The sequence below is a fragment of the Anabrus simplex genome, chromosome 5 (genome assembly GCF_040414725.1).
Source record: "Anabrus simplex isolate iqAnaSimp1 chromosome 5, ASM4041472v1, whole genome shotgun sequence".
Classification (NCBI taxonomy): domain Eukaryota; kingdom Metazoa; phylum Arthropoda; class Insecta; order Orthoptera; family Tettigoniidae; genus Anabrus; species Anabrus simplex.
The window spans coordinates 448,755,687-448,783,286 of record NC_090269.1 but is presented as its reverse complement, the minus strand read 5'-3'; positions in this window follow the sequence as shown (position 1 = coordinate 448,783,286).

Sequence of the window (27,600 nt, the reverse complement as noted above, 5' to 3'; positions counted from 1 at the left end):
TGAATTTCTTACCACGTTCTGAGATATTCGTATCGACTATCTTTATTCTAAATGAATGTGCAGGGGTACATCACCCTATCGTCTTCTGTAGGAACCTGTGAAAAACCACGGATGTTTGGGGATAGTTTGCCGTTGTACGGAGACTCACGTTTCCAGTTGTCATTAATAAGCGAATGCTTCATTCTGGCGTGTTGAATATTTCCCATTATTAGTCGATCCATACTGGCCTTCTTTCTTAGCTCAGGTCCTCTTTCTACAGAGGCGGACACACACACACAAAACAAAACACGTCCGTTTGCAAGGTCAGACGTATCCACCCCCTACCAGGGCGGTCAATAGCCTTGGCCTCCACAGGCATACCAAGCCATTTCTTTAACAAAATCACCCCGTCCCGAGGTATGTTCACAATAACTGAGGTCTATTCCTCATTAAGCAGATTGCATCGGCTTCCAATAAATCATCTCCATTCAACACATATATTATTCATGGCCCAGTCGTGACTTCCAATATCTCACCTATCTTACAGCACGACACCGGTTTTTATGATACCAATATTCGCATGATTACTGCCATTCCAATTATTATTATTATTATTATTATTATTATTATTATTATTATTATTATTATTATTGCTGGTTTCATCATTACACTCTCCTCCTACGTGATTTACCTGGTAATCAGATCATACTGAGTCATCACACTTAAACTTCCTCGTAATTACGATGTAATTAAATAACCCAATGGCAATTAATTCATAATTAAACCGTAACCAACTTACGATTAACACATAATTAATTTCTAATCAAATTGTCACACGGTAATACAATAATGAATTAAATATTCACACGCTAATCAAAAACTCGGGAAAATTTTTGGAGGACCTTCAACTTGATTTCCGGATTTTGAACCACACTGGCTATGGATAAAAATAATCAGGACCGACAATGGAGCTCTCGTCAATCAGAGGGAATCTAATCTGTCCTTTTCTGGGCCACCCTCTCTACTACTACCTACGGCTAGCGCTTCCCCACTTGCAGCGCGCCTATCGCAGTCACCACCGGCTTCTTGATATGGGCTCCAAGTTCTCGAGTCTCCATGTCAACTGTAACCAACCAGCTGTAGTTCTACGGAATCATTATTATTTAATTTTACGAGGTTGGCATCGTAATCAATTCTCCCCTTACGCTTTATCGTAAAATCTGAGGCCTGTATCACGTTAAAGTTAAGGCGTGTCACTACCAGGAAACTATGTTCAAATGAGTGCTCATTAATTTGGAGTTCCAGGAAAGCCTGTGATTTACATATTAAAACTCTTATCTGGGACTATTCCTTTGACATTGACTTGAGCTACTGGTAAGAGTAAAATATCATTCTGGTTCTTCAATGATTCTACCAGCCTGTCTGAAAACGAAGAAGCTTGAGCTCCCGAGCCTATAAGAGCCTGCGCGTACCGTGATAACAGGCAGCGAACGTAAGATGACTGGCCTAGGTGATTGCGCGTCCTCATACAGCAATTCTTTGTCGTCAATGTGCCAATAATTGAGGGCTCCTCCTCTTCCCGATTTTTAGGCAATCTCCCTACTGTGAAATCGGCGTTCTTTTATTGCCCCAGTTAATATAGGATCAGGCGATTGTCGATCCTGGGGTTCGAACTGCTTCTGGTATTCCAATGATATCGCTCCTGGTTCATCGGGATTGTGGTTCTTCTCCATCACATACTCCCGAGTGTCTCTCCGTCTTTGTTCCAGTTCTTGCCTTCTGGAATCTCGGTCTTCTTCCGAGGATTTCTTCCGTCTTCTCCACGGATTCTTTATTCGATATGGGTTCATCTCGTTGTTCCTCTGTCTTCGAAAAGTTTCTGATTCCTGTAGGAGTGGTCTGATTAATCCTACTTTCTTCTCTCGGCCTGGGTTCATCTCCCCCTTGAGGCTTGACTTCTGTTGAGTTTGCGCTGAATTCCTTAATCCTACTGTTTTAGGAGCAGATTGCGTGTTCGCAGTGTCCAATCTACGTAATGTGGCATCTAAGTGCTCTAATGTTTTAATGTTAGCAGCAACTAAGATTTCTTGCACAGAAAGTGGATACCGCAAAGTCAATATCAATGTCAATGTCAGGCAAGGGAGGATCCAGAAATTGCAATTTCTTGAGTTGAATTAGAAAATAATCTCAATACCTTGAAGTGTTAACTGAGGTATTATATTTTCGAGCATATAATTGTATCTTTTCTAGGTGCTGGGTTTTAGCATCCCAGAATCTCTTGAGAAGTGCCTGCTTAAAGTCATCATAGCTTTTAAAAGTATGTTGAAGGCAATGAACCATGAAAAACATCGACCACCTAAAAGCTTTGAAACGACTCTGAGTTTCCTTTCAGCTTCACCCTTAATTTCTTATAGTCCTCTACGTTCAAGATTAATTCTCGGGCAGTGTACTCGTCTCGTCTTGACAACTTCACGGGTTTATCATCCTGTACTTTGATAAGGGTAGTTGTACTACGCACGTCCCTCGACTTACTAGCACCTGCGACGTCAGTGAAAGAACCTCTCAGTTTAATCTGGTTAACTTCTTGAGAAATATTTCCAATCTTGGATTGAATAGTGGTATCCCGATTTTTAATTTCCTTTCGTAAATCAGTCTTGATAACTTGCACATCTTTGCAGAAAGCAGCTATTTGTGTATGTGTGCTCTCTAGCTGTCCTGTGATGCGCTTATCCAACTCTCCTTGTTTGCCCTTAATGAGTCCGATTTCGCTTCTAAGTTTGCTAACGTCGGATTTTAAAGAATCTCTCAGAGTTTCTTGAACTTGCGCCATGTTGATCTGTGCCTGCAAAATATTACCGTGCGATTCTTGAAATTCGGCCTTAAGTTCTTTAAGATCTGCGGAGAACGCTTGTACTGAAGAAAGAACTGCTCTGAGATCTTTGTCGAGGGTTTTAACGACTTCAGTCTTGATCTATTCTTTGACAGTTTCTAGTTTTTCAACAAATTGATCCCTCATGTCCTTAAGAGTAGAAATGACCTTCTAATTCGAATCTGTGAAGCCCTTTTACTAGGCGAACTCCGACTTCTCGAATTCGCTGCTCCAACATCGCACTCGATTCGGTGAGCCTGTTATCGATAGCCCTATCAGCCTCAGCAAATTTCGCCTCTAACATCTTGGTTATTTTAGCGGACAACTCTTCGACTTTGCCATTTGATTCGACTATCTGCGCTTGTAGTTGGGTGTTTGACTCAACTATCTGCGCTTGTTGTTGGGAATTTGATCAGTTTTGGCATTTTGATCATTAATGCTAAGCCTAAGAACTTCAATGGCTGCAGTTAAGTTATCCATGTCGAAAAATTTCAAAATATGACAATCAACAAAGTCGAATATTAATCTCGTAATTTCCAAGTGTCTTGATATTAATGCACGTCTGAGTGTAAATTAGTGTATTACTGATAACTTTGTTCTGATCCTACTGTGGCTCTGATTCAAGCTCTGATATGCCATGCGCGTCATTTATTAATTTTACTTCGTCGCGGCTCCAATCGTGGCCTAACATGTCTGAGGCAGCAACTATTAATTGTACCTTCTCTGTACCAGGAACATTTGTTGGGCACATTAGCATGGGAAGGATCTCAGGTAGTGTGCGGTACTTTTGGAGTCGGTACAGAGAAGGAAGCTTCGCAGGGCGAAAAATAGATGGCATAACAATTTCTGATTAATTTATTCCAGATTTGAATAAAGATCACCCTGCTTCTGTTCTTCATTCGAACACTAGAGACTGTTTCGAAAATAAATTTTTCATTAACATTTTCAAATTAAAATTAAATTCCAGAATTTTTAAATGCTGGTGAAGTTGAACAAAATATAAACATTCGTCGCAAGGTTTCGTTTGACGTTTGTAAAATCTCGAAAATTAATTACTGTTCTTAATAACTTCACTTAACTAAACCCTATAGTTCGTGTAGGTTGACCCTAAAATCAAATTAAATCGCCAATTAAAAATTCAAACTTGAATCGAATTCCAAATAAACAGTTTCTTTACGAACATTAAGTTTAAATTAATTAGTCAACTGACTAATATTTCAAAAAGTTCAAATTAAATATTGAATCCTGAAAATCACTTCTGTGAAATCCTAAAGTCTATTTACGTTGAAATAGGATTTCAAAATACACACTTGCTTCAGAAACTTCTAAAGCATTTTTAAATTAACTCGTTGTCATAAATAGACCTACACTTCATTTAATTTACTTCCTGCAGTCTATCTAGGTTGTAGAATTGAAATTCACATGATAAAATATATTTATGAATTAGGCACATGCACTTGACTAACGTAGCACTCGAGTATTGTGGTTGATAAAGTGCCTTGGTAATAAGTTAGTGATTGTCTTATTGCAATATGTTGAGATTATTCACCAGAGAAAAATTGTGAAGTGCACTTATATCACCTGAGTTCAGCAAACAGGAACAGATGAAATGCGGCCCCGCAAGATCGACGCCTGGAACTCCCACGATGAGAGTGGAACTCAGCACCAACAGTGGCGTACCATGTTCCAAATCCCTCGATGTACCACGTATCATCCCTCGATGTACCACCTATCATCCCTCGATGTACCACGTATCATCCCTCGATGTACCACCTATCATCCCTCGATGTACCACGTATCATCCCTCGATGTACCACGTATCATTCCTCGATGTACCACATATCATCCCTCGATGTCCCACGTTGAATTTGATATTTGAATAAGTACGAGGTTTCAGCATTTCGTCAAGATTTCCGACGTTGTCAGAGATAATGGACACACGGTAAAGTTCAATTGACGCGCTAACACAAAACGTAGCACTGTGTGTTTAGAGTGATTAGTGTTGCACTTTAAAATTGTACGGGTTTGAAGGCACAGTTCATACTTGCACTTCGTAATGCAGCAGTTAACGTAACACAGTCTTTTAGCACAGTCTGAGACACAGGTCTCTGTTTTGAAATATGTACAGTAAAAATGATCTCACTTCTTAACTCACAGGAGTTTCTAAATGCACAGTTCATGTTGCGTGAGATTTTAACACTGGGCACAATTTATAATATTCAAAACACATAATAAGTTCAGAATAAATATTAAGATCACTGTTAATGGAAAATCATGCGAAAATTCAGTTCATACACGATGTATTAATAGTCTCTAAAATTCTAGAATTCACTTCTTAAGTAGATTTTCTGTGTAAGTTAGCCTAACAAGAATCCACATTTCTTATAACCAGCATAAAATGTCCTTATGGTTCAGTCTTTTTTCTAATAACACTGTTCAAACATTCGCTAAATACTTGAAAAGTTGTCCACATTCGATCTTATTAATCACTGAGTGTTTGACTACCATAAAACATTGAATAGTTGAAGGTCATATTCAGAGATGAAACACATGTCGAAACGTCTTGAAATTCATAAATACGTCAACAGTCACAAATTTAAATTATCACACACAGTCCTTTCAATGTCCGTAACGGTGTACTTGACAGTGACAGAGTTCGAATACATATTGAAAATAGTTTAGTCCTCAACAAGATAGAATTTGACAAGTCTAGCACTTGTATTGAATTCAACCTGAAATCACCTGCAAATCCCCAAGTTCACAACTCGGTAGAAAATTCCTAAGTTTTATAACACGAAGCTCAACTTAGAGGCACTTTGAAATATTTCACAAGTCCACGACGCGGTTGAAATTTCTAAGTGTCGAGGTCTCGTACGACGGACTCCTAAGTATTACAGCACGGTTTCACTTCGACTTCGCGTAGTGCGATCCGACAGCATTATCGCTTGAGTTGGTGATTTCAACTGAGTGTACACGGCTGGCTGGCTGAGAAATTTCTCATTCCCCAGCCCTGACGATGTGGAGGGTCACCAAGAGGATTACGCCTTCTCTCTGGCCGGGCGAAGTGAGAGAAGCAGGAGATGAGTAAGACGAAGGAGAGGGGAAAGGCGAAGTGAAGAGTAGGGAAGATGTTATGTTGGAGCCTCTTGGCTGGGGGAGATGGCAAAGGATGGAGATTTATATAGGAGTGTCGAGAAGGAAGTTCCGTGGAAGAGTAAGGTGGTGAAGTGATAGAGGACAGTTATGAGGTGTCGGAGATGCTCAAGGGTCGGTAGTAGGGGTGGGATGGATATTTTAGCAGAAGAAGGAGGTGGACGGACATAGATAGAACTCTGGAAGGAAGAATGATCAGGTCGAGTTTGGCGACGAGGTGTTGAGTGGTGATATCTAGGGCGGGGAGGTGAGTGAGAGGGTTCGACGGGGTGATGACGGCCGTAGAAGAATGCTCCGTTGGAGATCAGATTCTCGACGGCTGCTGCGGTGGGGAGCTGAAGACGGATTAAGTTCGTCTGACCGGTGGAGTTGTAAATGCGGAACGCCCTCCGGACGGGTATTTCTTGAAGGCGAAGTTGATCTTGAACGTCGGTTGCCGGCATGAGTGGGTTTATGCCGCGGATGACGCAACTGAAACCTTCAGGTGTGGCTTATGTTGCTGATGGAGATGAATGGTGTCTGCGGGCTGCTGGTACGCTGGACGACGGTGATGACGTAGTGGTGGGCAGGACTGATGTAGACGGCGTAGACGGGCGGGTGAAGTAGCGGGGAGGAATGTGTAATAGTCGAGGTGAATCAACAGGAAGTGGCGGGGGAAGGGAGATTGATAGAATCGGCGATGGATGGGAGCATGTAACAGTTGTGATGGAGAGAGAGGAGAAGGTGAGAGTAGGGGTCGTAAAGGTGCTGGTGGTCGTCATGGGTAAGCGTAGTAGGGAGGGTGACATCCAGCGAGGTGTCGGCCTATATGCTGATTCGGGTCGGTGGTAGCTTGTAGTAGAGATGAGTATCCACCCGGCCGATCAAAAATACGTGGAGTTTTTTCGACGAGGATCTGGGATGTCCGCGTGAGGGATGTCGTTGACCCACTGTGGGCTGGCCCGCTGGAAAGAAAAGTGGTCTCGTACGGCGAACTTTCTACCTTAATATCTTCCAAGTTACAGAATATATTAACTTCAAATTTAGGCTATTACCATTTCAAAATGCGGGCTTCGCGCTGGTGTAGCTCACGTTTCTGTAACGTAAGCCATTTAAAAGTTACGAAAATATATCCAGACTGTTCCATAGGGGAGGGTGAGTACGTCACTCGGCCTGTTCCGCGCTCGCGCTGTCTTTCTCACTCCTACAGCAAGTAGCGGAGTCGAGCACTTTCGTCCGTACGGCTGTTTCAGATGATAAAGCTGAGCTGTTCTTTAATAAATAATGACTTATAAAAATGATGCGCCAGGCCATATGCATAGAAGATATGATTATACAGTTGAAAAGCTCAAGTACAAAACACACCAAGGAATCTTTCAGCAAAGAGGTTTACGAAAACTTGGTCTGTATCCACTGTGAGATGCATTCGGTATTTCTCGCTTTTTAGAGGAAGGTTGAACATTACCTGTCTGATGACCTTGCTGTTATTAGAGTAAGGTACAACATTACATGTCTGATGACCATGTTGTTTTAATGGAAAGTAAAACGTGACGTGTGTTGATGTTGTCATTTTTGAACGAAGGTAGAACTTATTGCCACTTTAATCGGACTGTCGAGCGGGCAAGTAATGGATTATCAAATTGTGCCTTGGAGAGGCTGGATTATAAAAAGTTTTGGAGCGCAGTCTCCTAGTGTATTGGAGCAGTGGAGCTCATTGAACTGACGAGCTCCTAAATTGTTCTTATTTGTCAAAGTTTCAAATTACGATATTCCCGTAATAATAACAATAATAATAATAATAATAATAATAATAATCATAATAATAATAATAATAAATGTGTTAGTGTTGTCTGGTAAATCTATGACCTTTTTTTATCGATTTCAGGATCATATTTGTTATCAATTTTGTGCCCTAAGTGGGAACCATCTTGTTTTGACTATAATTGTCCACATTCTTGCCCTAAGTGTCCGACATATTGTTTCAATTTACCATTGCTCTCATAGAAATCACAAAGAAGACTGGAACTCTATGCTCTCTCCACGATGTTGCCCAGGTCACATTGTTTGTTTACTACTTTTGACGCTCGTCGCCATAAGACCTATCTGTGTCGATGCGACGTAAAGCAACCAGCAAAAATAAAAACTTCTTTTGACGTAACTAAGACAGCCATCTTTAAAACGGGCAACATGCAGTCTTCGCATGGTATTGTATAGGATACAAGATCTACATTGTACTCAAACCTGGCGGTAGGTATAAAACGTGACCCATTTTTATGGAGATTATAATAAAGGAAGATAACCTCGGAAAACAGCCGCTGCCTGGGGAACCACTGCAAGGAGTGACAGCATGCAAGCCAGTGGTGGTAGGATGGTGAGCAGACGGCCTCCTATGGGGAGGAATCCTAAAGAAATTAGGTAAATGGCGTCTGAGTGAGTGGCACGCGTGAAACGAGCTCCTCGAAAGTGTGTAATTTCAAGTGTTTAACAGCGGGATTGTCAGTGTGCGCATACGACGTGTTCAAGTGTGTGTGATATCTACTGTGGTGTTATTAAAGAAAAACACGAATTTACTCATCGGGAATCCCGGAATAGTATTAATTCCGGAGCTTGTTGTGAACATAGCAGAATGGGCGCTTGCGAGCAATGTGGAGTGGAGCTGGGGAGAGCCATTAAGGTACAATGTGCTCAGTCCAAAAAGTGGTACCACAAGAATTGTGTGAACAACCTGAATAGATATAGTGTGTGGTCCTGTGAAAGTTGTAGTGTAAATGAAGGAGACAACAGTAAGAGGAAATCAGTGGGGATCACTATCCCATCCTTAGATAATATATTTTCTCTTCTAAAAGAACTAACTGAAGAAATTCGGCAAATGAAGGAAGACCAAAAGAAAAGACAGACTGATTTAGGGAACTCACTCGAACTGTGTCATAAGAAGTTGGACGATACGGCCCAGCTTATTTCAAAGCAACAAACTGATCTCGATAAGTGTTTTGATCACATAGAAAACCTGACTCAGGAAAACTGCAATTTAAGGGGAAAAATAAAATCCCTAGAGTGCCGAGTGAATGACGCGGAAATGTACTCAACAAGGAACACAATTGAAATCCAGGTGGTTTCTGATATCCAAAACGAAACTGTACTGGACACAGTTAAGAATATTGGACGGGCTCTGGACATAGAGGTGAAAGAAGAAATGGTGGACGCGTGTCATCGCCTCCCGAAAGCCCCGCCCCAACATCACTGCGGAATTATAGTGAAGCTGGTAAGGCGAATGGACAAAGATCTGTTCATGGAGAGACAGCGAGTGAAGAGAAAACTCTCCACCAGGCACGCAGATCTTCCAGGCGACAGAGTCATCTATATCAACGAGAGTCTGTCACCGCAGAGAAGAAAACTGCTAGCCCAGGCCCGAGTCATCCGCAGAGAGAAGGACTGCGCGTACATATGGGAAAGAAACTGAGTCATTAAAATGCGTAAAACTCAGGGTTCCCAAGTAGTTGTGATTAACAACCAGGATGATCTAAATAAGCTGTAAATTAATGAACGACACTGGGCTCAATATTTATTATCAAAATGCGCGCGGGTTAAAAACAAAACTTGATGAACTGAGTCAGAACATTCAGGCCAATGAATATCAATTCGTGGCCCTAACAGAGACTTGGCTGGACTCTACTGTGTCCGATAGTGAGGTCTGTAGTGAGCAGTACAGAGTGTACAGGGCTGACCGTAGCACTAGGAGGGGTGGGGGTGTGCTCACTGCTGTCAGGAGAGGATTAACACTTGCGTCTAGCCGCTGACAAGTGTGGTGCCTGCATCGTTGAAAATCGGCTATATTCGGTCACACTCGTTAGAGGCCTCGCTCGCACTACTGTACGAGCAACATCAGGAGCGGACACGCGCGAGCAACGTGGCATTTGAAAGGAAGGCAGGAGCGGGAAATATTTCAGATATTTAAATGTAAAATAACATTATTGTACTCACCAAAATACTGACGTTCTTCAAGGCTTGCGGATATATTCTCACAGTAGAATACACCGTTATTCAAAACACAGTTTAGGCACCTCTTTTTCATGGAATAATACATCAATTAGTCACTCAAGAAATGAGAACGGTCTCCCAATACACTAAATTACACATAATATGACGGTAAAATCACAGTCTGATCACTTGATTCTCACGGCAGAGTACTGTCAATCGCTCAAGAAAAGAGAACAGTCTCGTAACGCCCTAAATTAAACGTAGGCTATTATTTAAAAAGTTGCACTTCAGAAATTACACAATATTACGTTAAAATCACACATTTTGGTCACTTCATTCTCACGATAGAGTACAGCAACTGTCAGGGAAGAAAAGAGAGCAGTCTCCTAACGCACTAAATTAAACGCAATATTAAAAGCAGTTCCACTTCAGAAATAAAACGGTGCGTATAAAAAAGTAATATACACAATAATGTCACTAACATGTAACTGTAAAATGTCTCGTGATTAGAGATTTACACCAACGTTCGACTGAGTTTCCGGAAGTATCAACAACTGTGCTGCAATATTATCCTGTTCATCGTTTGTAGGTCTAGAAAGAGATAAACATGTCTTCTTTTGGACTTTCTTGGTTGAAAATAGCCTCCTTTGAGGTTCAAATTTAGTGATTTTTGCTGCAGTAGACTCTGGCGTAGATAGAAACGTTAATTTTGATTTTCGGGCCTGAAGAGTTGGAATAATGGGCTTAATTTGTCTCTGAATAATATCTATGTCTTCTTCGCAGTCGGCTTGATCGAGAATTTCTTTGAATGCATGTAGAAGTTTCGCCTTACTTTGCTCTATGTTTGTACATTTTCTCGTGACATCTGTAGTTTGTAACTGTCTAAGAATAATATCTTGCTCCTCAGTGTGTGGCTGTTCTTGAATAATTAGGCTACTTTCTGAAGACTCGTCTCCTCCCTCTGTAGTTGTTGGTATCATTCTGCAGACAAGGTGAATATGTTTACACATATTGAATTTAATAGATGAATCAAGGCAGCCGCAGATGTATAGATGAACACATGCTTTGCATTCAGTACATTGTAAACTACAGCTGCAGCTCGGTTTGTCCGTCTTCCTCACTTCGTAAATTTCGTTCCTGTTTCGTGATGAAACCCTCCATATTTCTCCCTCGCAGACAGCACTTTCCTCAGATAGCAGCAGTGAGCTTTGGTGCCGTTGTCTGATCGCCGACAATTTGCTGGTAATTTTACCTTTGTGTATGTGAATCAGTCTATCATAGAGTTTATCTCTCACAAAAGTCATAAGCGTATTAATTGCTATATCCAACCTCTTAGGTTTTTTCCCACCCATGTAAATGTATTTCAATACACCATGCATTCGTTCAAGATGCATATTTGTGTTTAGTCCGGAATGCAGCCGGTGACAGTAGCCCCATTTCGAAACACACGGTTTGTACTCATTTTCGAAATACAAACCAAAAGCCCTGGTGTTTGGGTCATTTTTCAACATGATTAAGACTTGTCCTATCATTTTTGAAAATGCTACCTCGTCCCTCTCTTCTAGTAAAGTACGCAGCAGTTTGTACACTTCAACCTGTTTCTCGCGACCGTTCACTTTTGAAAGATTTTTTCGCCAGGCGTGATCAACATGCCACGTACAAAATAGGCGAAATTCAGGAGGTAGCATTACCGCAGACCAAGCATTATAATACATTTCTGCCATATCTGACATAAATACTCTTGGTTGCAGGGCTTCTGACAGTGCATTTCTTATAACAGATAAGAACAGTGTCATAACACATGTGTCACTTCTACTTGAAAGCATAAAAGCACATGGAAATCCCTGAGAAAGATCATCTAGAACGAGAAGAGTTGTAAGTTCAAATCCGTAATTGCTGAGGCCATGAGTACCATCAAAACATACAGAATCGTTGCCATACTGCCGAAGCATTTCCCTCTGTGCTTCATTCATCATAATAAGAATGAAGTCATCAGCTTGCAGTTGAGGATGGGTTTCTAGAAGAATGCCCTGCGGTTTGTAAAACATCACGACATCACCAGCAATCTCCATCTCATTAATCCACGATTCGACAGACGTACAGTCATTTTTATGTCGAACTGCGGGTGATTTTAAACTGTACTGCTGCTCTACGTTAGAAAGATCCTTTCTAGTGAGTAGGTGGATTCGTTCTAGCCCTGAGCCACCCAAGGAATCTCTAATATCATCTAGTATTTTATTGAATGGAACTTGCATTGCAATCTTGGCTGCAATGTCAGTTTTTTCGGCTTGTGATAGTCTTAGACGACCTAACTCTGGTTGATGACCTACGTGAGTTTTACAGTACAAAACTGTTACTTCGCCTGACGAATGAAAGCTCACATCAATTTTTGCGGGACAATGTCCATTAATCTTGTTGCTCCCTAACATTTTACAGTGGCGTATATTTTTGCTTTCAGTCTTAAAGACACCATCTCGATGACATCTAAATGACATTTTTGCACACCCTTCTTTCTTATTAACATATTTTGATCGCCATATTACAAACTCACAGACTTCTTCTTTTTCGGTTTTATTTTTCCATTTATAGAACTCCTCTTCACTCGAAAACTTGATAGTTGTATTCACGATAGGTACCTCGTGCTCTGATGTGTAGTGCTGTATAATATCATGTTTTGTAGCGCGAGTCTCGTTACACAGTGGACACTTGACATTACAATTACTTTCTGACCTTGGTGATGAGTGTTTCCCTTTCAAATGACGCGTCAAGGAAAATTTCGAGTCGGTTCTAAAATCGCATAAAGTGCAGATAAACTGTGTACTCGAACCTGAATGCTTCAGCTTTATATGCTTCACCAAAGTTTTATTGTGACTAAAAGTCTTAGCGCAATGACTGCATGCAAAGCGATCCATATTTTCATTAAATATGTTGTTTAAACAGGATATCTACCCTATAATATAAGCACAAATAGTACGTTAATATTCACACAAGGCAGATACACAATAGCACAAATAGCAGCAGTATTACTCTAATTAAATCTTCACTCACACAACACAGGCAAAAACTAACTAATCAACTGTATACGTTATACGTAGCAGAAAACAGCAACATAACCCACACATGAGGTTCAAGAGAAAACTATCCACTACACATGAGAGACAAAACTCAGAAAACTATGTAACAATATTATTGGCGCGAATGCAGCTGATACACGGAACACCCACTTACGCAGCCGAAACTAGCATCGGGGCTTCGAATAATGCCGATTTTGAATGATGCAAGCACCACACTTGTCAGCCGAACTTACCCGACCGCAGCCGAAACTATCATCGTTGATCACCACAAAGAAAGCGCGGGGCCGGTAACGAGTGTGGCCGAATGTACCCGATTTCCAACGATGCAAGCACCACACTTGTCAGCGGCTAGACGTAAGTAGGATTAACTGTGCTCAAGGCCGAACAGGTCACAAATAGTTTTGAGGGACTCTTACTGAAAGTTGTCATTCAAGGAAAGGTATGGTATTTCGGTAATGTGTATGTACCACCTTCCTCAAAATCAACTGTCTACAGTGAAATATTTGGATGGCTGAATCTCATTACGAGCTACACAACAGTAATGTCGTCATTGTCGGTGATTTCAGCATACCATCAATAAGTAACATGAACAGTGATTTGAACACAAATACGCAAAGTCAACAATTAAGAAATTTTATTTATCTTCATAATCTCTTGTTCTGTAATTCAGTTCCAAATTGTAACGGAAAAACTTTAGACTTAGTAATGACTAATCAAAATATTACAAATATTGAATGCACAAGGAGCACAGACCCGCTACTGCCAGAGGATGTACACCACCCGGCCTTAGAAATAGAGCTACGATTTACATTGCATCGGACAAAACCTAACACTACTCCCCAGACTTCATATAATTTTAAAAAAGCGAACTACGAACGACTGTTCATGAGGCTTACAGACACGAATTGGAACTCTCTCTATGAACGCACTGAAGTTGATGCTGCAGTAGATTGTTTTTACGGCAACTTTTATTCAGCTATAAACGAATCGGTTCCCACGAAAAAAACAGGTAACGGCAAAACATACCCCATTTGGTTTACAGGTAGCATAATTCGAAAATTGAAAGGAAAATAATATTACAGAAAGCGGAAGCACATTACGGAAGATTATGATAGTCAATATAAAATTCTAAGAGCTCAAATTAAATCTGAAATTAAGTCCGCACACAGAATATACATTTAGACATTGGAACAAGGTATCAACAATGACACTATATCTTTCTGGGCATACGTTAAAATAGGAGAGAGAATAGTAGGGATTGCGACACTTACAAATATGAAAATAACGTACTAGATACTAAAGATGAAATTGTAGAAGGCTTTGCGGACTACTTCCAATCAGTGTATTCCCCGCATAAGGCACAATATCGCATACCTAACGCTCCATCTTACACTAACGATACGTTGCATATTGACAACTTTGCTTTAGAAGAGGTTGAAGTAGCACTTAAAAAGCTGAAACCTAAAGCATCTGCAGGACCAGACCATGCACCACCGTATGTGATAAAAGGATGTTCCGAAGTTCTTAAGCATCCACTTCTATTTATTTATAATTTGATTATTAAAACATCCATATTTCCATCCGTCTGGAAGTTATCACGAGTGTGATCCCACACTAATAAGCAACTACCGGCCTATTTCTATTTTATCCGCGATAGCAAAAGTTTTCGAATTTATGTTATGTAATCGACTAACAACATATTTAAGACCTCTTATATCAGACAAACAACATGGTTTCCTTTCACGACGTTCCACAGTCACAAACTTGGTTAACTTCTCTCAGCGAGTGTCCACAGAACTTGACTCGGGCGGACAAATGGACGTAGTATTTACAGATTTCGGAAAAGAATTTGATAAAATTAACCACGATGCCCTGCTATGTAAGTTAAACCCGTTCGGTTTCTCGAAGAACTGTTGCAGTTTTTCAGTTCTTATCTGGGTGATAGGAAGCAGTTCGTTTCTTTCCAGAGACACTCTTCTCGGGAATACCCGGTAAATTCATAAATAAATCAGGGGTCAAATTTAGGCCCTTTAGTTTTTCTCGCATTCATAAATGACTTGCCTGAATAAGGGAAATATTCCAGCTGTCTGCTATACGCCGACGATTTAAAAGTGTTCAAAGCCATTGAAAACATAAACGACTGTGAACAGCTTCAGCTAGACTTGAAAAGTGTACTGGAGTGGGCGACTGAAAATAAACTGTACTTAAGTGTAGAGAAATGTGTATCGAGTCGTTCACCAGAAGGAAAACTCCCGTCCACTACACTTACAAGCTAGGTGACAGCGATTTGCAATCGGTTTGCGAGATGAAAGACCTCGGTGTTTTATTCGACCACGAGCTTACATTCAATTCGCATATACTGCAAGTGGTAGCTGAGTCGTACAAGACCCTAGGATTCATTATCAGGAATATAAAACCTTTCAAAAACACACAAACTTGCATCACCATAGTAAGACCAACAGTAGAATATGCCAGCATCGTTTTGAGCCCTGGGTGTCAAACATATGTTTATCAGATTGAAAAATTACACAATTATTTTTTGTAATACTTACAATATAATAAAACTGGCTGCTATCCCCGTATGGTACCCTATAGTGATATCCTTTTAAATTTCGGAGTGGAGAGTTTAGAAATTCGCAGACGGAAGGATGCAGTAAAATTTCTTTTTAAAGTTGTAAACTATGCTATTGATAATCCTGAATTACTTTCTCTCCTAAATTTCCATGTACCTCGCTTCAATTCCGGAAATAACAGAACATTTTTAAATGAAAAATCCAGGACGTGTGCCCATGATAACTCGCCGGTAAACAGACTCTGCAGTATCTTCAACAGTGCCATTCAGAAGAATAATGGCCTTGACTTCAGTTTGCCACTGAGTTAGTTTGTAACTGAACTTCATCGCGCAATTGTATGAAGTCCTAAAATTAGGGGAAATTGTAAGGTGAAGTTCTATAATATTTTGCAATATAATGTACTGCTTTATTTATTTTATCATTTTACTTTGTGGTGTGTTGTTCCACCGCATTAAAATAAGGTTCTTTAGTCTCTAGAAAAATACTTTCATATTTTATGTCAACATTATAGGAGATTAGATAAAATTGTAGAATATAGTTTAGATATAAGATATAAGTTTCACCGTGTTAATTGTAGCTTATCTGTCGTAGTTGACACTGTAATTGGGACACTAAGTCCTGTAGTGTGCAATGAATAAATAAATAAATAAATAAATAAATAAATTAATTAATTAATTAATTAATTGCAGTCGCCGAAGCCAAGTAACACAGTGTTGCTCAACATCTCTTGACAACAACCACTGAAGTTGCTTTAGCAGAAGATGCAACCACCGAAGTGCGAAAAGTCCGTACTCGAATGAAATGGGAAAATTCTGACAATGAGTTTATAATGAGGGCTTACTATAGAGTTACCAGGCTGGAAAAGGACATGACAGATTATCGATAGAAGCTATACACGGTTTTCAAAGCACAATATCCAAACACACAGGTCTCAAAACAACGAATAGCAGATCAAAGACGTGCAATTGTCATGAAGAACTTTATACCAGAAACAGTTCTCAGTAAGATTAAACAGGAAATTGAAACTGAACTAATGGGTCCCTTGGAACCTTCAGGTGAGCATTAAAGAATTGCATATGAAACGAACAGAGCCACACCCTACACCAACACCATGGCCCCACAAAATCTCCAAGAAACTGAAGTTTACACATACCAACAGAATGCAGAAAATGAATGGCAAACTGAAATAGAAGATGAATTCCAAAGAGCATTTATTGAGTTTGAAGGGTACGGATCCCACGCTCAGACCTTTACTACCCAGACAGAAGCAAACCAAGAAATTCACATAAATAATTGAAAAGCTGAATGCTAACATTCTACCAATATATTTAGAAACACACCAGACATTCCTCCAGGTACATACTGCAATCTACTGTGCTGCAGTGACAGCAATCAGGGCAAGATCTGCAAACAGGTCAATGAACCGAATACATAGAGAACCACCATGGCAGCGCCGACTCAAATCACGAATTGAAGACCTATGGAAGAACAGCAATCGACGTACTCAATACACCAATGGTCATCGAAGTCCTCGGCTTTGCAATCACGTAATACCGAAAACCACTCTACTAAAGATGCAGAAAACTCCCTCATTACCGAACAATTAGATACAATGAAGCAAAACCTAACTGCCCTTGCTAAACGTCTCAAGCGCTATACTAAGGCAGAAAGCTCTCTTTTTTTATGGGAATGAGAAACTATTTTACAACAAACTTAGGACACCTGAGACAGCTAACATGCAGAATAGCAATGTGATACCAACTGCGGAGAGCATAAGAGAATACTGGTCAACTATATGGGATGCGTCCATAGAACATAATGAAGAGGCACATTGGCTTAAAACTATCAAGAAGAAAGCTGATTTCACATTAGAAGAGGTTGTAACAGCGATTACCAATTTACACAATTGGAAGACCCCAGGAATAGACCAAATACACAATTACTACTATAAGAAATTTACCAGTGTTCACAGATTACTCACCTACCACATACAAATTTTCATCAGTAAACCAGATGCCCTCCCACACTTTCTCACTACAGGAATCACGTACCTAAAGTCTAAAAATAACAACACGGCAAATCCTGCTAACTACCGACCAATCACATGCCTACCAACTTTATACAAAATTATAACATCACGTGTAGCAAATAGAATCCAGAATCATTGCAAGGTCAATTACATCATCGCTGAGGAACAAAAGGGCTGCAAACGGTTCACAAAAGGCTGTAAAGAACAATTATAAATTTATAGTATAATCATGGAACAAGCATACCATAACAACCGAAATTTGCACACTTGTTTCATAGATTACAGAAAAGCATTTGACTCAGTGCCACATTCCTGGCTTGTTGACGTCCTTAAAAGTTGATCCTAAAATAGTGGCATTCCTAGCAACTACCATGCAGACTTGGAAAACTACTATTAACCTCCACAATGGAAAAGAATGTGTGATAACTGACCTCATACCAATTAAAAGGGGCATTTTTCAAGGGGATTCCTTCAGTCCGCTATGGTTTTGTCTTGCTCTGAACCCACTATCAAAGTTACTGAGTTCAACAACATATGGATACACTACCAGAAATAAGCAAAGAACAATCTACAAAATTTCACATCTACTGTATATGGATGATCTGAAACTGTATGCTGCATCACAAAGACAACTTGAACACCTTGTTTCAATTACCTACATTTTCTCCACAGACATCTGCATGAAATTTGGACTCGATAAATGTGCTACTCAGACAATCAGGAGGGGCTCTTTCTCGGCACAGGGCATCCACTCTGAAGCAACGGATATCTCACCACTGACAACAAATGAAACATATCTATATCTTGGATATAACCAATCAGCAAGGATTCAACACAAGGACACAAAACAGGCATTGAGACTGACATATATTGAACGAGTAAGACGAATCGTGCGTTCTAAGCTCACAGGAAAAAGCATCGTTAAGGTCGTCAACACGTTTGCTATACCTGTTCTCACATACTTATTTGGAGTCATAAAGTGGACTACAACTGAGTTGAAGGATCTTCAAGAGAAAGTGAATGTGATACTGACAAAACACAACATGCATCATCCAAAATCAGCCTCAGAAAGACTCACTGTGCCTCGTTCTGATGGTAGTCGTGGACTAATAGACCTTGAGAAATTACACAATGAACAAATTACATCATTAAAGTGCTACTTCAAACATAAATCAGAAACCTCTGCCCTGCATAGTGCAATGGTTGTAGCATATAACGGTTTTACACCCCTCAATCTGAACACCCCGGCTTCACTTACAATGTCATTCTCCACAAATGAGGAAAAGATAATTCAGTGGAAAAGAAACCTCTTCATGGAGTTAAATGAGTTAAATCAGCCATATATCGACAAACAAGCGTCGTATAAGTGGCTGACACAATCTGATATATACCCAGAAACAGAGGGCTTCATGTTCGCCCTACAACATCAAGTTATTGACACAAGGAACTACAGAAAGCATACACTGCATGATCCGTCTGTCTATTCAGATCTGTGCCGACGATGTAATATATCTCCAGAAACCATTTAGCCCATAACCTCAGGTTGTCAATTAATGGCAAACACAGATTACAAGTACAGACATGACCAAATTGCAAAAATCATTCACCAGAAATTAGCGCGATAAAATATCCTAATCCACTGTACCACAGCATATTGGACGTACAAACCCCAATCAATCTTGGAAAGCGAAAATTATAAAATTTACTAGGATAGAAGTTCCATTACTAATAAAACTATTACCTGCAATAGACCAGATATAACTTATGTAGATAAAAACAAGAAAATCTGCTACATAATTGACATAGCATGCCACAGAGATAAAAACCATGTGGAAACTCAACAATGTTATCATAATTCCAGTACTGATTGTATGTAATGGTGTTATACCAAAGACATTACACAGGGGCACTGAAGCTCTTAATCTCCACCCTCTCACTGACATAAAGCAGCAATCCTGGCCACTTGACATATAGTAAGGAATCACCCACCATATACAGAGGACGAATGAAAATCGTCCACTAATAATTTTTACAATTTATGTATAGTAAATATCTCATAAATATATGTCAAATTTATTTGTTAACAATATAAGTATATACCGATATGTATGAAGCATATGTGCGTATGTACTACATAGTACTTCTTCCATATACATTGTACCGAAGAAGGTCATAAACCTAATTATAAAATTGTGAATTATATATAATAATTTTAATAATAATAATAATAATAATAATAATAATAATAATAATAATAACCATCAGTCAGATGCTTACTCTGTTGTTATTTACACGCTGCCTACAAGCTCGAAAATAACATCGCCGGTCACATGGGACGACTTATAGTGTTCTTGAGAATGTGATTTTTAATGCGAACAAAATTTAAACCACAACAAGAGTACAACAACTTTACTAAAATATACAAGTATGAAGCTACTGAGCCTCCATGGCTCAGGCGGCAGCGCGCCGGCCTCTCACTGCTGGATACCACGGTTCAAATCCAGACCAAGCGGAGACAAGACGGGTTTTTCTCGTGGTACTCCAGTTTTCCCTGTCATCTTTCATTCCAGCAACACTCTCCATTAACATTTCATCTGTCAGTCATTTATCATTGCCCCAGAGGAGTGCGACATTCTTCGGCAGCCGGCATATTTCCTATCCTCGCCGCTAGATGGGGGCCTCATTCATTCCATACCTGACCCGGTCGAATGACTGGAAACAGGCTGTGGATTTACACACGTACAGGAAGATTAAAAGGTACATCACACGTGTGTCGTAGGCAGTTTTAGTGGGATATTCCACTCGTAGCTCTTACAGTCAGTGTTCCATAAACAGGAAGTCAAGTCTCAAACTTCTCATAGAACATCGACCCCTTACTAACTTGGTCGCCATAGTACCTAAAACTTATTTCACAGACAAAGACGCTGTTGCTTTAGGGTACAAATGTCCGGCTCCAGAGGGTCGCGCATTCGATTCCGGGGATTTTAACTTACATTTGTGTGTGAGGTCTTCAGCGAGCCACATGCCGCCATTGTTGTTGTTAAGTGAGCCGCATTAACAAGGCCACAAAATAGTAAATTTAGGAAAAAATGTCGACATAGAATGTTTTTTTCTTTTTTCAGCTCACGGCAGGTGTAGAGTGTTTATACACTGACTGACAGAGCAAATGCAACACCAAGAAGGAGTGGTTCGAAAGGGATGAAAGTTGGGAAAAAAACAGAGACGGCACGGACGAATAATTGATGTTTATTTCAAACCGATATGCAGGTTACACAATGCGCACGGCATCGACTCAGTAGGATGTAGGACCACCGCGAGCGGCGATGCACGCAGAAACACGTCGAGGTACAGAGTCAATAAGAGTGCGGATGGTGTCCTGAGGGATGGTTCTCCATTCTCTGTCAACCATTTGCCACAGTTGGTCGTCCGTACGAGGCTGGGGCAGAGTTTGCAAACGGCGTCCAATGAGATCCCACACGTGTTCGATTGGTGAGAGATCCGGAGAGTACGCTGGCCACGGAAGCATCTGTACACCTCGTAGAACCTGTTGGGAGATGCGAGCAGTGTGTGGGCGGGCATTATCCTGCTGAAACAGAGCATTGAGCAGCCCCTGAAGGTACGGGAGTGCCACCGGCCGCAGCACATGCTGCACGTAGCGGTGGGCATTTAACGTGCCTTGAATACGCACTAGAGGTGACGTGGAATCATACGCAATAGCGCCCCAAACCATGATGCCGCGTTGTCTAGCGGTAGGGCGCTCCACAGTTACTGCCGGATTTGACCTTTCCCCACGCCGACGCCACACTCGTCTGCGGTGACTATCACTGACAGAACAGAAGCGTGACTCATCGGAGAACACGACGTTCCACCATTCCCTCATCCAAGTCGCTCTAGCCCGGCACCATGCCAGGCGTGCACGTCTATGCTGTGGAGTCAATGGTAGTCTTCTGAGCGGACGCCGGGAGTGCAGGCCTCCTTCAACCAATCGACAGAAAATTGTTCTGGTCGATATTGGAACAGCCAGGGTGTCTTGCACATGCTGAAGAATGGCGGTTGACGTGGCGTGCGGGGCTGCCACCGCTTGGCGGCGGATGCGCCGATCCTCGTGTGCTGACGTCACTCGGGCTGCGCCTCGACCCCTCGCACGTGCCACATGTCCCTGCGCCAACCATCTTCGCCACAGGCGCTGCACCGTTGACACATCCCTATGGGTATCGGCTGCGATTTGACGAAGCGACCAACCTGCCCTTCTCAGCCCGATCACCATACCCCTCGTAAAGTCGTCTGTCTGCTGGAAATGCCTCCGTTGATGGCGGCCTGGCATTCTTAGCTATACACGTGTCCTGTGGCACACGACAACACGTTCTACAATGACTGTCGGCTGAGAAATCACGGTACGAAGTGGGCCATTCGCCAACGCCGTGTCCCATTTATCGTTCGCTACGTGCGCAGCACAGCGGCGCATTTCACATCATGAGCATACCTCAGTGACGTCAGTCTACCCTGCAATTGGCATAAAGTTCTGACCACTCCTTCTTGGTGTTGCATTTGCTCTGTCAGTCAGTGTAAATCCGTAGATAGTTTTACTATTGATCGAATCACACCAAAAGTTGAACTAATTTTCAACCTTATTTAGGAATAAATGTAATATTTCTTGTCAAAAAATGCAGGAGTTTTGTATAAATCTGGTCTTTATTCACAGGTTTTTGCTACACAGTTAGTTTCTGCGTCGTGTAAATCTCCTCTCCTAAATCGGAATATGACGTGAAAGGTTCTGATAGGACATCCAGTCGTCATTCAGCATGCGGGACTTTATTACCAATTAAATCAGTAAAATAATATCAAGCGGAGCTAATGTTCCCCTACGTATACGTGGAGCCGCGTGGTCCGTCTGTCGACCACTATCAGCTCTCATAAAGATGTCGCTTAACTTGGTGAGTTTTTTTAATTTCTCTGTACCTGGTATCAGCCTTGGTAGTGGAAATTCAACACCGTAAACTTTGCGATAGTTTTAACGATTTCTTCAGAATAATATCATTATGAATTATGGTATTCCTACATTTATCGTATCCTTAATTTACCGAGCTAGATAGTGCGGCCAGTGTCCAGTATTCGGGAGATAGTGGGTTCGAACCCCACTGTCGGCAGTCCTGAAGATTGTTTTCCGTGGTTTCCCCATTTTCACAACAGACAAATGCTGGGACTGTAGCACGGCCGCTTCTTTCCCACTCCTAACCCTTCCCTATCCCATAGTCGTCGTAAGACCTATCTGTGTCGGTGCGACGCAAAGCCAATTTTAAAAATTAAATATATCCTTAATAATTTGCAATCATTTTTAGACGTGTTTTGTATTTAATATTTTACCTTGTGACACCATGCTTTTACCATTGCATTTCCATGTCACAAATTTACCGGTATTAAGAGGCTACTTAAGACTTTGGGTAAATATAAAAAGACAATCATGCTAATACAACACACTGTATGTGTTTCAATCCCTCAGATATAAACCCTTGAAATATTTGCATAATTGAAGGGAGAATAGTTGACAAACTGTTTACTTTGTGCTGTGTTTTGTGAGTTCTGGAATGTCATAGATTTCAAGTTTTCCTCTCTGGTATGAATGAATTAATATCACACCATATTTCGTCATCCTCGTACTAGATTTCACCCTTCATATTCGGCCACTTCACTTCCGTGGTTCAAATCCCGGTCTCTCCATGTGAGTTTAGTGCTGGAAAAAGCGGAGGCGGGACAGGTATTTCTCCGGGTACACCGGTTTTCCTTCATTCCAGCAACACTCTCCACTTTCATGTCATTTCATCTGTCATTCATTAATCATTGCCCCAGAGGAGTGCGACAGGCCTCGGCAGCCGGCACAATTCCTATTCTCGCCGCAAGATGGGGGCTACATTCATTCCATCCCTGACCCGGTCAATGAGTGGTTTTCATATCCGGCCACATCACGGTGCACTGACAACTGCACCTCACTTGTGTACTTTCTTTACAATTCCTGGATAAGTACTTGCCATCGAATATTACTATGCGCGTGTTCCAACTGACTTGTCATCGGATTCAAAGGTACGATTTTCACGAACAGGAAGTTCTTCAGGGTCAGAATTAGGTTCTTTTTCATACATTGAGCTGTCTTTTGATTCAATGTAGATGTCATCATTGTCATTTTTACTAGAGTCCACTGTTCGGGTGTCTGATGTTCTTTGAGCGACAGTTCCCGTTGTTGTCACTGCAGCTAGGAATCTCATCTACAGTGTCGAAACCTGAAGCTGTCGTAAATCTTTCAGGTGGCACGTCTATTCATCTCCCCTTTCTTCAGCCATTTTTATTACCTCACCTCTTTTGAAATTCAGGAGCTCAATGGAATTTACTTACAGCTTGGTTCACAGCAACACCTTCGTACAGGTTGAACGTAGATTACTTGGGCCATATTCAACTAGATCATAACAAGAGATGGACATTCTTGCTTCCGTACAGTGGAACATCGATTTCTCACTCCAGATTAATTTAAAAAAAGGCAATTTTAGAATTTTAGAACACTGGGGTTACTTTGTGACAGAGCCATTGTTGTCAGAAAGTTACCCCTTTAACTTCTCATTTTTATTTCATTTTGACATAAATAATCGAAAGGAACCTCAAAGCGACATGGGAATCGTGCATGTTTTCTCAGGAACATGAAATTAAGGTTTCCACTAACTTGAATGTGTGTATCTCATTAACATTTTCTGTCGCCGACAAAAGCTTCCTGCTAATTATTATTATTATTATTATTATTATTATTATTATTATTATTATTATTATTATTATTACCGTGTTTTGATGCTTTAGCAGATGTGGAAAGAAGGTGCGGGCGGCGAATGGGTCTAACTACAAATTTTAAAGTTAATTTAAAACTTCAACAAAGGTTATATTTTTCAAACAGAACAAGATTTACATATATTTTGGAATATCAACAAGTTCAGCAAGAAATGATTAAAGCCAAAAATCAGGTACAATTACAAGTAAACAGCAAGACTAGAGGTATCCAAATTTTAGGGTTTTTTTTACCCTCTTGGGCTATCAGCCCTACATTTTACAAAACTCTCGGGCATACATCCTGAGATCCAAGCTCCGCTTTACCTACATACACTTAATTCATGGGGTAGAAAACCCCTTCATACAAGGAGCACTTGCTCCCAACAAACACCTTCAGGCCTTCTAGAGACACTCAAAAAATCCTATTCGGAGAGAACTAACAGGCTGTCAGTTACTCACGCCTATTTAAGGCAACCTCAACTTTCACCATCACTTGCCCTCGGGCACAACTTAAAAATGTATACAGGGGTATCATGTACCCAATCTACTGGGCCTTATCAGAAAAGAACAGGTTAATTACATGGCCCTAAAATACCAAATTGGCTGGAGGCGTAGCTTGCACTCCTACATGAAACTTCTTAAAACCTAGGTGGCACTCGGCCGGTTACACAGGGGCTAATCCCATACTAGAGAGGTGACTCGTAGAAGAAAAACTTTTATTACCTTAAGAAGAGAAGAAAATTAATTATGAAAACGTAGTCACCTCAAAACAATATGATTGGGAGCTCGAGAGGGTTAAGCACTCCCTATCCCAATTTGCGGTTAAGTTTTACAAAGATATTACATTTTACAAGGTAGGTTACATGAGAAATGTTTCGAATCCGCCCCGTGGGTTTAACTGCTGAGCTAGCAAGAAAAAGTTATTAAACGGCCATTACCTTGTTGATGAACTGCTGCCCGAAGAAAGAGGCGCTTCCCGTCCCCTGCTACATAATCACACACTAAGCAAGATGTCGATGAAGTGGCGCCGAGCTATGACAATCAGCAGTTATATACCCACAAGGAAACTTTGAGACCTTTCATGAAAGAAAAACGTCACACCCACTCTGTTTATTGGTGGACGCAATAGTTACATACAACATTGGAGAAGATATACATGATTGGCTGAAAATTATTTTAGAAAATTAGTGATTGGTAGAATTCAAAACTGGCGGAAGAAGAGATCAATATTGCCAACCCAAAAAATGAAAGAAAAAAATTTAACAAAGAACAAACTTAGGGATACAAAATTTCTTCAAAACAGTTCGTTCACTTCGCACCAGGGTGCACAGTCATAGTTTTTTTGGTAGTGACATCTGGAAGAGAATGTCCACACCACTTGCTACAGAGCAAACAAACACGAATCGAAATAGACACAGTTCAGAACACTTCAAAATTTACCGTAGTGACATCTTCCAAGGAACCATTGATTTAATACAGATTTTAAAGTTCGGAGTTTCTCCTCTAGGGGATTATTTTAGGCGCACAATTTAAACTTGCGGGGTCGGGGTGTACCAACCGGTAGAGACCTCCCCTCCCCCGAAAGTCCTTCCAAGGGCGACACACCAAAAAGGTTGAAGAAAATAATATTCCAAGAAGAAGTCCCAGATGGTTGTAGATATTTTGTCGTTAATTGTTTTTCATGTTCCGCTGGAATCGATTAGTTGGAGTCATTAGGAATTTTCAAGGTCTGTAGCGGAATTTAAACAAAATCGTTTAAAGCATCAAAACCTTTTTAAACACTCCTTTGTTATGAATAAAATAGTTAGGAGCTAGTTGAATTCTGGCTCGAGAGTGTCTTTGTTTAGTCAAATTTTCAAGGTAGTTTAATGCCGGAACCAAAAAATTCTTGAAGGATATATTTTGTAAGTCCATTCCAGTTTACTTGAAGTAAAAAAAAAATTAAATGGAGCAAAAGAATGTCTAGGTAACTGTTGAAGTTTCTTGTATGCTGATTGATTTTGACGGCAAGGCCTGCCGCCACTGCCGATGTTTGGTCGAGGCGCTCGGACCCCTCAAGTACCCTGAGATACCGCTCTCCCGCACTATGAGAGGGGTAGTGGTGCTGCACGCCGCAGATGAGTTTGTGGAAGAGCCGCCGCACACCAGTCAGTGCCGGGAGAGGACTCCGGCGCGCCGTACTCAATTAGCCATCACGGGAGTGGGGTGGGCCCGTACCCCACCTCAGTGGGAGTACGACGCCGGGCAGCTGCGGAGCACTGAAACATTAAAATTTCTGCGGCAGAAAGATGTTGTTGGAGGCATTGTATTTAGGGTACGGTCATGTTGTTAAGGATGAGGGGCCGGTGGCGTGACATTTGGTTTTTCTCATAAAGCCACTGGTGTGTTTGAGCAGGAGACGGGAGCTTGGTAATGGCCTAGGTGGACAGGACAGCAGTTTAACTGACAAGGGAGGTTGTACAATGAACATTTAAATACAAAGAACATAATTCAAAGGGTAGAAGGCCTCAAAATGAAACCAAAAATATAACCTTCAGATTTCTTTCAAAAGGTAAAAAAACAGCTAAGTTAGCACGGAAATTCCACAGGTTTCACCTGCAACAGGTGGACCCTAAAGATTATCTCAGTGGCTGGATTGCGTAGTAATAAAGTAACGGATGTGAGGAAATCGAGAATAATACACGGCCCATGAAATCTGGGGGCAAGCTTGCCCGCGGGAACAAAGTTCTTGACCATTACTTGGTCGCCTACCTTCAAATGGGTGGGTCTCCGTCCACGATCATATCTTTCTCTAACTTTTTCATGAGACACCTTTTTCCAAAGATCTGTAATATTATCAGGATGTATTGTCTCCGGCAGAATGCCACTAAGAGACCAAAGATTAGAGAGCGGCGTGTTGGGCACAAACTTAAACATTAATGTAGCTGGAGTACATTTATGAGATTCATGAACCGCCGAATTCAAAGCGAAGGCTAACCAGTGTAATGACGTGTCCCACCTGGAATGGTCGTCGTGATGATAGGCGATAAGAGCCGACCTCAGATTACGGTTGACCCGTTCAGCCAGAGATGGTTGAGGGTAATATGCCGAAGTAGTTACATGAGAGATGGATAAATCGAAACAGAATTTACGAAAGAGATTGGAAGTGAAAGCTTTAGC